Source organism: Cynoglossus semilaevis, chromosome 6 (assembly GCF_000523025.1).
Source record: "Cynoglossus semilaevis isolate Cse_v1.0 chromosome 6, Cse_v1.0, whole genome shotgun sequence".
In the NCBI taxonomy this organism is placed as follows: Eukaryota; Metazoa; Chordata; class Actinopteri; order Pleuronectiformes; family Cynoglossidae; genus Cynoglossus; species Cynoglossus semilaevis.
In genome coordinates, this window is record NC_024312.1 from 16,805,459 (window position 1) to 16,816,796 (window position 11,338).

General features: G+C 41.2%; 1 protein-coding gene across 1 annotated transcript in view; it reads left to right on the top strand.

Annotated features, from left to right (window-relative positions):
- The first annotated feature begins 556 nt into the window (after positions 1-556).
- tspan18b (tetraspanin 18b) overlaps positions 557-11,338 on the top strand; it is a 34,327-nt gene continuing 23,545 nt past the window's right edge. The window contains exon 1 of the mRNA XM_008312434.3: positions 557-1,078. The gene's annotated coding sequence lies outside the window, so the exon portion shown is untranslated. The remainder of the gene's footprint in view (positions 1,079-11,338) is intronic.

Consider the following 11,338-nt stretch of genomic DNA (forward strand, 5'->3'; position numbering starts at 1 on the left):
TAGTAGATTTTGTGACACGAGGAGCACAGAGGGAATGAAAACACTTCACTCCCCCCACCTCCCCCCAACCCCCCAACCTCCTCTAAACCCCAAACAAAGGCCCTGGCCTTGTTGTCTGGCTGTGAGACAGGCACACAACATGAATAATTAACCAGGAACAAAAATAACTATCAGCTGAGTGTTGTCTTCTGTCTGACCCAGGAATCAGAAACAACACTGAGCTTTATTTGAAAAAAAAAATAAACAAACAAACAAACAAACTGTCAAATGGATTGGAGGAACAGTAAACTGATTATTATTATTGTTGTGATTAACGGTTTTAACTGAATTTTTGAAAGCCACACTTGACACATCCTATAAAACACGAATGCCATGCAAATTAATGACAAAGATCATCAACTTTAGTTTTAGTTATACTAAAAATAGGGTTGTTTTTCTTCATTTTTTTGACATTTACAATTCCATCATCTTGTATTCCTGTTCCACGGGGGGAGTTTTTTGTCATGTTACTTTATCTCGATGAATCATGATAAATTGCAATCGTGATTAATCCACAGCTACCCTGTGATCAATCAGAGTAACAATTCGAAGTGATCGATGGCTCTAGTTTCAGTGAATGGAATCAGCAGAGCAGAGGTTTTTTTTGTTGTTTGTTTGTTTTTTAACCATTTAATTGTGGTCAGTGGAGGTGTGCAGCAGGCAGTGTATCTGCTCAGAGTCTCCGCCCTCTGGAGCCGATCTGCTGCTGCTGCTGCTGGTGGTTGTGGATCATGATCCTCTCAGCTCACTCACTTCTCTCCACTGTTCGCATACCAATCTGCTCCACCACTCTGTGATCGCGCTGCTCGGGGCGGTGGATTTTAACACTCCGGAGTCCGAAGTCTCCTCCGCGGACATCGTACTGTAACTGATCCGCTCTGCTGTCCCTTTTCTTTGTCTTTAAACAACAACAACAGCTTAACACCTCCACTCAAGACATTTCTCAGTAAAGTGTTGTTCAGTAACGTTTAGGCAGAGAAAACCGTCTCGTCTGGTCACAGCAGGCTGAGGGGCTGAGGCACGGAGCTGCGCTTTCGAGGTAAGAATCCAACCGCAGTTTTTTGAAAAGTGTCTCTAACTTCACAGTTGTGTGTTTCTGTAAGACACAAACAGCAGAGTTTAAAAAATGTCTTTTCTATTCCCGTGACTGCATCTGTGGGCGAGATACCAGCGCACAATAACGTGTGTGGAGAAACGGGCGAAGACTACTTTGTTACTGCAACTTACTGCGTCCTTTCAGTGTTGTGCCAACATTTATAAATAACATGAGAGTAAATATGAAACTTGGTCTTAGTGTTGTAGTTTATCTGATCGTCTGTTATTGTATATGGACACGATTTAATCCTAATCAGAGTCAGTGGTGGTATTTATAGCCATGTACATTAACACATACGGAACTTGGGTTTGTGTTTTGATGCATTTAAATAGAGTATACAATTATTTTTTTTATTTTTATTTTTTACCAAAAATACCTATGAATAGTTATTTATTTTGTGTTGGTGTGACATAAATATAAACTGGCCAACATTAATGTAAAGATATACAAAGTATACTTTATAGTAAGTGTACATTCAGGTATAATTTATGAGAGGTCTGATTGGACGCAATACTAAATATGAGCTGACACAGTCTTTTAAAATCTTTTCAAATATTTATTCACTTCTGCCGTGCGAAACATGACAGCAGGGGGGAGTGTGTGTCATTCTCCAAGCTGGCATGTTTCCCATGAGGGTCCACTCAGAACTGGGGAGGATGCTGTGTGGGGTCACAAGATGGATGTCTCAGACAGCGCTACCTATGCTGTAGGGCAGAGATTCACTGTCAGTTTGCATTAATCACCGGGTTGGAGAATCCATAATCGGTCGACTTCTTCTTTCTTTGTCTGATTTCCACTGGAGCAAACAGGACGCAGTGAGAAGCTCTGTGGAGGATTCAGACGGACGTTGAAATTGTATCACATTAAATTCAAATGTTTACTCATGAAATATGGGTCCATATTGAAGTTAGCTAAAGTGTTGTTAATCTGATTATCTGAGTTTATCCTGATTTTGACTCTTATAAGTAAGTAATCTCTAAAGAGTGAATGTTTTTAGTGTCAAGGAATGTGGTTTTAACTTGTATAAGGTGAGAATGTTGGAGTGGGGTTTCTGTAAATTTATGCTGTTTCAGGTTTTGTCACATTATTTTGTAAGTGTACGGCACCACAGAAGAGCAGCGCTCATTGTTGTAGACCTACATGCTGTATGATCCTGATGTGTCACCTATAGCAGAAAAAGTTTACATCTAAAAAAGAAAAGTTGGGGTTCTGCCCTCTGACAAAACTCTGACAAGGCCTTAGTCTGGTCACAGTTAAAGCTGCAAATCAAGTTATAATCATATTTTGCCCGGGGACATTGGCTGGACGGGACCCATTAAGGCCCACCAGTGTCCAGGTGAGTGCACACTTCTGGGTTTTCCTGCTCCGAGCTAAAGTCACATCCACTTGCTGGGGCTCTCCATCTCCCTGAGGCTGTTGCACCGTGTCAGGAAGGAGCAGGGAGGAATTGTATCACGCCTGAGCAGCTTGGTCAGCCTGACAAATCAGATTGTGTCATGATTAATGACCTCACCAACCCTACTCCTGCTTCATTTAATTTTAAAGACTTCTGTCTTTCTTCGTCTATCTCCTCTAATCTGTTTCCTCCTAACATTACATGGTTGGGAAATTTGAACAGAAGAATGTGCACAAACAGAAAACAAGAGCTGTGTTTGTTCGCAGTGCTGCGGGTTAACATTTGGCTTCTCCAAAAAAAAAAAAAAAGAGGGGAAAAAGAAACAGTGGTATTAGCACTTTAGAGCAGCTGCCAACATGAATGATTAAACTCTGCCTGGAGCCCTTTTCTCCTCAGCTTGATTCACATGAGTATTGAAAAATAGTTTAGCTGCTCAGATATTGAAGTGATGTGTACAGGATATGAGTACGAGTGCAAACAGGCTTTGTAAGAAACTACGGTGTAATTTACACAGGGAATAAAGGTCAGCGGCGACGCTGGTTCTCGTTCATCGGTGGACTGCGGAGAACAGCAATTTAGAGTGAGCATGTTTAAGTGGATTAAAATCTCAATCGAGCCAATGTAGTATTTATTCCACCCACAGACATGGAACACCTGGTGTGAGACTTGCCACTGGTGATCAGTGCACTCGCTCTAATAGGGCCTCAGATAACGTGTTATCTCTTAATCACACAGTCTGAGTGCCAGGAAAGAAAACGACAGCAAAACACATGAAAGAAAGTGAGAGAGAGAGAGGAAGTGTTTGAGCTTGTTTGTGGTGCACGCCAGAAGGGGGAGGTTCACTGCTCCTCCTGTCCTTGGCATGGAGAGAAAAGTGTGAATTGCAGTATTTGAGTATGGCAGGTCCTGCTGAGAGGGGCAGGGTAACTGACTTGACGCTGCCTCTTGGCCTGGCAGAGCATGCCTCATTAAATGCCTGTCGTGAATCAATCTGCCGTTCTACGTGGTTGGGTGTCTCCGAAATGTGTCCGAACTCTCTCCCCTATTTCCCCCGTTTTTTCCCAATTTCTGATCCATTTGGCCTGACTAAAGCCTTCGTCCTCCTCTTCCTCCTCCTCTCACCATCTCTTTTCTCTTATTATCTTATCTAAACCATCCAGCCTGCAGAGCTCGCATAAATCTGTATCTGTGGTTTCAGAGCAGTGAGGCAGAGGGAGAGCGAAGCTGGGTCATCACTCCACTCTCTTTCTCCTGTATCAGCCCCAGTACAGCAGCAATGGTCCGTGGAGAGTCCAGAACTAAATGGAGTATCTATTGGCTCAATGAGAAAATTGCTTTTTTCGATTGCTAGAGGACACTTCATTTAATGTGTGTGATGCAGAGGCCTCGGCCAGTAATGGGTTCAGCGTCTTTGTTGTCAGGAGACATGAGAAAATGAAATTTGCTTTTCAGCTAGCAGAAATAATTTACTTCCAGAAAGGTACATTTTTCACTGGCCATTTAAAAGTAACCCAGGTGTATGTTGTTATATTTCTGTACACTTCAGTTAGCAATAATTGTCCAAACAGTTGAGTGTTACCTCGTCTGTTTTTATAGTCAAAGGTCATGTAATAGCAGAATTGTTCTACCACAGCACCTGGGTGGAGTTGCCCTTAGATTTTATGACCACAGATCCTGAGTAAACTGTAGCTGTAAACTAGGGTTCACTCACTAGTTATAGTAAAAGAATAGTAAGTAGAAAATATGCAAATATAAGAGCAGATCTGTGGGGATGTGTCTAGATTGTCATCTTTCATGATTTGCAAACAAACATGTAAATCCTATATATTTTTTGGATTTATTATCACTCTGGATCAAGGTTTTCCTGTGGCTCTTGAATCACGTCATCTCACTGCTCCCTCTGAACTTGCGGTGATTTTACGGCATCTGAAAAAGGAATGTTAATCCCACTGCACCGTCCCCTAGTATTTTCGTGACATCACTGGAAGAGGTGATGGTATCAAAGACTGGAATCTGACACCGCAACGTTAACGCTTGACTCTTGAACTTCTCTATTTATGAATAGTTAATAGCTTTTTAATGTAGATACAAGTTGTAGAAACTGGAGCCACGTTGATTTAAGTGATTTTCATTATCAGTATGTATAAATGGTTTTACCCTGTGAATTATTTATCATTACAAATTGTGTATAAACATCTCTACAGCCTGTGTAAAGTCAAGATCAGTCTTGGGACTTCAGGTGTAGTCAACGGAAACAAAGCAAAGGGAAGTTAAAGCTCTGCGTGAGCCATTAGACATAAGTAAATATTTTTTTATAAACAGACATAAAACACAAGGTAATTGGAAAGGCAGTGAATGTGTTAACACATACAACTGACTACCAATAGAGAACATTCTAATTCAAGGAAAGCAGCAACAGTTCTTCTCATTCAGTCAAGGTTTCATTCTGAGCCCCTGTCCAAGTACACTCATGAGTTGTGTTAAAGGAAATTAAATCTAAGGCCCGTGCTCACGTACTACAACGTTCTGTTCTGTTAACGGCTTCTAAGTGATATGTTCCCCCAAATGTTAAAGAGGTGTTAAAATAGTGTTGTCACCCACCAGCACCTTACATCTGCCAGTTTAATGCCAAAATTTAACACCTCTGTAACAATTTACTGCTTCGAGTCAGATCACAGAATAGCAGGCGGCGACTAAAAGCTGCTGTGCTATCTTTGGAGGGAGTGACAGAGGCAGAAAGCTGCTACGGTTGTCTCCATAAAAGCAACTGAGTCAAAACGCCATGACAGGAGCGTGACGTGTTGATGATATTATACGTGTTTGATTTATTACCGGGGGCTTTAACTCATTTTGTTCCAGCCTGGTAGCGACTGTGGCTCACAAAGGGCAGGGTCTTTGGTGGGATCTGGAGATAGCACTCAGTTTAGACCTTTGTTGTTGTGCTTTTCTTGTCTTATAAATTGCAACCTTACTGAATCATTTCTCTGCTACTGTATAAAACCCAAATGGTGCAGGCTTTGTTTGTGATTCAAAATATGCACACACACACACACACACACACACAAGTAACAGTCACATTCTTCATACGTTTGCCCTTTACCTTAATTTAGACCTGTCACCTCAGCACTTTTTTCCACTGGATGCTCCATGAAGCAAACCAACCTGGGGTGATTTGACTTGGTGTAATTGAACCTGTAACCTTGTGCATTGCAAGCGGGAATTCTTCTCACTGCACCACTTGCATATACATTTACAAACCCACACCCACATAGACACAGGGAAATTGTGTCCTCTACTTTCAGCACATGTGAAACAGGACCAGTGGACCCAGGGAGTGGAGGGGATTTTGTCTACCACAGCCCTACTGGGATGGGATTTAGAAGGACAATTCTCCCATCACAAGCCTGATACTTTAACAACTAGACTAGGCTGCTCCCAAAAGGCATCACTGTGAAAGGGAATATTCTATTATCTTTGTGTAAATTTGGCCTAAATGTATAATAGTATAAACCAGTTTATCTTTGTCATTGTCATGAGTCACTTTTCCGCCTGAAAACAAGAGAGGATAGAAGAGTGATATTCATGTGTCCTTGTCCCTTAAGTGGCCTTGCACTGGCCAGGAAATAGTCAGTGACCTAAGTGTTGGGCAGCTGGTGGCCCTGAAGTCCAGGAAGCAGGCGGGCCCCTACATGCAGACACTTCTGTTTTTATCAGGAGGAAGCAGGCTAGATGTTTGTGCTCAGCCCAAGAATTCTTTGTGGTTATCTCGCATCCACGGTATTTCCCTCGGTAACGGCTGCGCTGAGCAGGTAATGAGGTAAAAGGTAGATGTATTTGACAAGCTGGTCTTGGCAGATAGCAGGCTCTCAGACAGGCTCACAGCTCGGTATAGACACTTAGCCGAAGCTACACTCAGACCTGTCTCTGGATGTTTAAATCATATCTGCCTTAAAATCTTCCTGTACTTTTTTTTTTACTGTGCATAATGTTTTTGCTGAACTAATGAACCATGTCACTCAGGTGTCTCTTTAAGGCTGCCTGTGACGACCTGCAGGTCATTATTCAAACCCAGCACACTCATTAAATCTTTCTGCCTTTGCAAAAGCTTTCTTCTTCACAGAGATGATTTTTTTTTTTTTTTAAATAAATCTCTGGTTGTAGTCGAAGCTCAGGTAGAGGATCAGGCTGTCCAGGAGTCTGGCTGTGATTGGTATGTGACACGGAGCTAATGTAAAGGAGATTACCTGTCTGACTTTGACAGATTGGAGCTCAGTGCTTACGCTGTGAGTGAGCCTGACATTTAGACGTATTTCTGCTGGTGCAGAAACAGGTTTGTGTTTATTGAATGAAATGATTAGTTCTTTGCTTTTATATATATATATATATATATATATATATTTGCACAACTATGAAGGGTTGACTCACCAGTCACAGTGATGTTGGCAGGAAGCAGCAGGACTCTAATCAAATATAGTACCCAAGTGGAAGACCTCATTTAACAAATGTGACAATTGTTCGTGCTGGCTGACCAATGGTGGTGCTTTATACTGCTGATATTTGTCATGGAAATTTAGTGACGTAAAAAAAAATACTCTTGGCGCTTTGAATCTGCCTATTATTTTTTATGGGAGGGATTTTTGTTTTTCGCTTTTCTGTAGCTGGCCACTGTGCAGAAAACCTGGGTTTCAAGTACTCATATACGATGAACTGGTAAACTGTTTTTTCACCTTCTCTCTGTGACTTACAGTATTTGCCCTGATGGTCATCCAGTCTCCTGACTCAGGCATTTTCCTGATAAACCGGGACTCTCCAAGCATCTGGTCTTTCCCGTTTTATATTTCTCAGGCCACAAAAATGTCCCACCTCTTTGTCACTCCTACTCTACCTTTCCCTTCTTCATTTCTCCTCTCATTGTCTGTCTCATTTGCTCTCTTCATCCAACGAGTGAGAAAATATAAGCTTCCCTCATTAGACATCTGGGCCACTTTATGCTCTGTCCTATTTTATCACTCAACCTCCTGCATTTCTCTGTCCTCTGCCTGGAGGGATCTGCCTGGAGGGATCTGAGGCCCTTTGTAAATAACCAGTTTATTTTTAATGACTGGAGACACACAACACAGTGTAAGGAGTGATAATTGTTACCCGCAAATAAACCACAAATTAATTTACCAATTCGGAGGGAGCAGTGAATGGACAGTGGATGATCCAGATAATTAGCCTCTGCTCATTTTGAGTTAATTAAAGACATGACAATAACAATGGTGTAATATGAATCGGAATCTGTGCCATTTAATTCCTGGCTTAATTCCTGTCTTTTCCTAAATGCACTGCCTACACTCACCATTCTAAGGTTTTACACAAGTCAGTTGTTGCACCGCTGTATCCTCTGAATCCCAAATTCATATCATTTATACCACACACAACTATCACTGTCTGACATTTAAAGCCTGATTTGGTTCTGCATTCCCATCTGTGTGCTGTCAGTTTGATCTGGAAGAAACCCAAAAAATCCCTCTCATACTTAGACCGTTACATCTCTGCAGAGGTCAGCCAACTACCACAGGGTCAACCCAAAGGGCAGACATCCATTCACGCTTTTGTTTTTAGCTGTTGAAGGACCTGCATTACTGTGTGTTACTGGAGGTGACAATTTTAGCCACAAGCTAGTGTGCTCCCCATAATCAGGCCAAATGTTTTACATTCAGGTAGTAAATATATCACACATCAAACCTGACCAGAGTGGACTAAGAAAACTAATCTGAGTTTCAATTTGGAAAGGAATGTTGCATTGAAGGTGCAACTAGGGTAATGAGATTCTACTCTACTCCCTCTTGCAGTCTGAATATGTTGTGTCCAAATATAAAGCCAGTATCAGGGTTAGTGCAACTGTTTAAAAAATCTCTGGAGTAATTCTTTTTCTCTTTCCCCCTGACTGGCTGCTTTTGAAGCCTCAGTAAAATCACACACCTTGTCCACGGCACTGCTCCCTGCTGCTCCTGCAGGATAACAGCAAACTGTTACAAACCCTCCCACTGTGCACGATTCTCCTCACTTCTACTAGACACATGGCCTGCACAGCATTAAGGGGACAGATCAGGGTTTGATTTAAACAAGTGTGTAGTAGGGTTCAGGGAGGTGGCCTGCTAATGAACTCCCTCCTGCCAGGATCACACGAGAAAGATGATGGTATTTTACCTCATCAAATAAGGTAAAAAAAAACTTAACTTAAAATACTTGTGGCGCAGAGCAGCGAGGGTAATCTGTCAGTGGAGGGATTTTGGTGTCAGAATAATGAGCTGTAGGCACAGTCACTTCAGTCTAATGCAAATGATGGTTACTTTAATAAGACAAGAGTCAGACAGAATTTATGGAAAAAAGATTCTTATCATAGAAAAATAAACCTTAGAGCTCCTGTGACTAACACTGCTCTCTGCTCCCTCTGTTTAAAGTCACTGACTTTCATCTGGATTCAAATAATCTTAAATCCTTCCCCGCTGTCTCTTTTATGTCTACTTGCATTAGAAATCTCCTGACGGTGCTTGTTTATGTTATCTGACCCCAGGTTAAGTGCTTTTGTGTGAGGCTCTCTCTTTCTGCACAGATTTCCACTCCTACTCATTCTTCTGTTTTTTTTGTTTGTTTTGTTTTGTTTTTTTATTGCCGACAATCACACCTTTATGTGACATGTGGTTATAACCTGGTGCATGGAGAGCGCTAGACTGTTGCTTACAGCCCTGCAATAAAGCTATTTGTGGTTAGTCAAGCATCCTTCAACAGTCCAGAGTGTCTGAGTTAAGACTGAAATGGCAGTCAGTGGGTCATAGCATTTTATGAAACACACCATTTGTAGTTGTGTTTTTTTTATTTTGAAATTGGGTCCATTGTTACTTATTAGAGTTCCTGAATACAACAGTTTTAGGTCACTGCATAAAGACTGTAGATAAATACAGACTTGGTTATATTCATTAAACTCTGTGGCTCAACTGAGTCCGTAAAGAGGAAAATACTGGAAACGTGCATATCTGTTTGGATCGAAGACCTACTTTCCACACTGTATAATGTATTTGCCAGTACATACATATGCACACGATGAAATATAAATCCCACATTTTCTCTAATCCAGAATTTGCTCCATATTTCTGTCTTTGAAGCTTAGAGTGAGAGAAGAATCCACTGAGCTCGCCAGTCTTTGTTAAAGGTATATCTTTATGAAAATGTATTTCCACCCTATGTTTTTTGATCTGAGGATTAAATTCACGTGTGTTCCAAGGAGATAGCCCAGATTCAGGAGGCATTCCCAATAACTGACTACAGAGTTCCCTCATTTTATTGTTTTTAAAGAAAAGTACAGACATGTTGAGGGACTTTCATTTGAACAGAATACTGGTTGCGTTTTGATGGTGTCTGTCTGATTTGTAGCCTGTCCCATAACAGACTGAAAAGACGGCAACACAATCCAATATTGACCACCTGGGTGTGCCACTCAAAACTGTGAATTGTTGGAGGACAAAACAGACAGCCCAAGCCTTTCTCCATGAGTTTGCCCCCTGGAGAAATCGAGGGCCCAGATCAGATCATCTTTCCCGATAACACTTGGCAGGAGTCAGATCCCGTGTGAAATAGCTCAGCAGCACTGTCGTTGCCAAAGTAATTTTGTGGTATCTCTGAAAGCCCCTGGATGTGTCAAGTTTCTTTAGCCATAAAAACACCATTCATTTTCTTTCACCCATGGTGGAGCTTGTGAAACCAGACTGGGCAAAATGGTTTGCAGATAAAAGGGGCTTTTAGATGATGTTTATTTAATAGTAAAATAAAGAAATAATTCTGAGTCAAACCAGACATGATCTCATTTGATCTTTGTTCAATTACATGATCTGCCACATATGATGAAGAATGGGATGACGTGAGCTCTTTCTAAAACCACTTTTGCTTATCACTGCAGGCAGTTTGAATGAGACCATTTTTTAATAGAAACTGGGAGATGACTTGGTAGGATTTCCATATTGCTGCTCCTTCTAGAACAACCCCAACCTCTGCCATACCTTACCCCTGATCCAGTCTGTGCTGTGAACCTTACAACCCCTGGTGCTTCCCATGCGTATATTCATCATGTTAGTTTTGGCCGTGAACTAAAGCTCTGTTGTGTTTTCAGGAAGCTGGAGAATGTGCAGACTGCTGGGGATTTTAGGGTTTGAGAATTAAAACCGTTTATTGTTTTCTTTTCAAACTCCAGCGTATTATATCAAGTCTCTTCTGTTGTCGACCACTACTGTCTTCATGTCTTCAGTATGTTAAATCTGGAATCCACCACAACATTTTTTGTACTAAATGTATTATACAAGCCTAAGTCAAACAGATCCTATGACAAATAATAACTCAAAATATTACAGAAAAAACAATAAAGCCTGCATACGTTTACTTCATTAAAACTATTTGAGTTTGTACTTAATTTGCTCTGACTCTTTGATCATCAAATCATTGAAGTTGTTATATTGGTATCTGCTTCTATGTAGTGACAGTTAATTTCAAGAGTTTGCTCCACAAACGGTAATGTAGTGTCTGTGCTCTTCAACCATGACATGTCTGTTCCTATTGTTGCTAGTCAGACAGACTAATAAAACAGTCTGTTAACCCCAATAAGTAAATTAATTTAGTCAAAAATGATCAAATTAGAAACTTGAGCTTGAATTAAATCAGTTGATGGATTCAGCGTTTATGTCCATTCCTGTTCCTAAGGTAGGTGGCCCAGTTATGTGTAGGCTAACACCAAGTCGTGGTGCGCAGCCCCAGTTTACATTTTAACATGC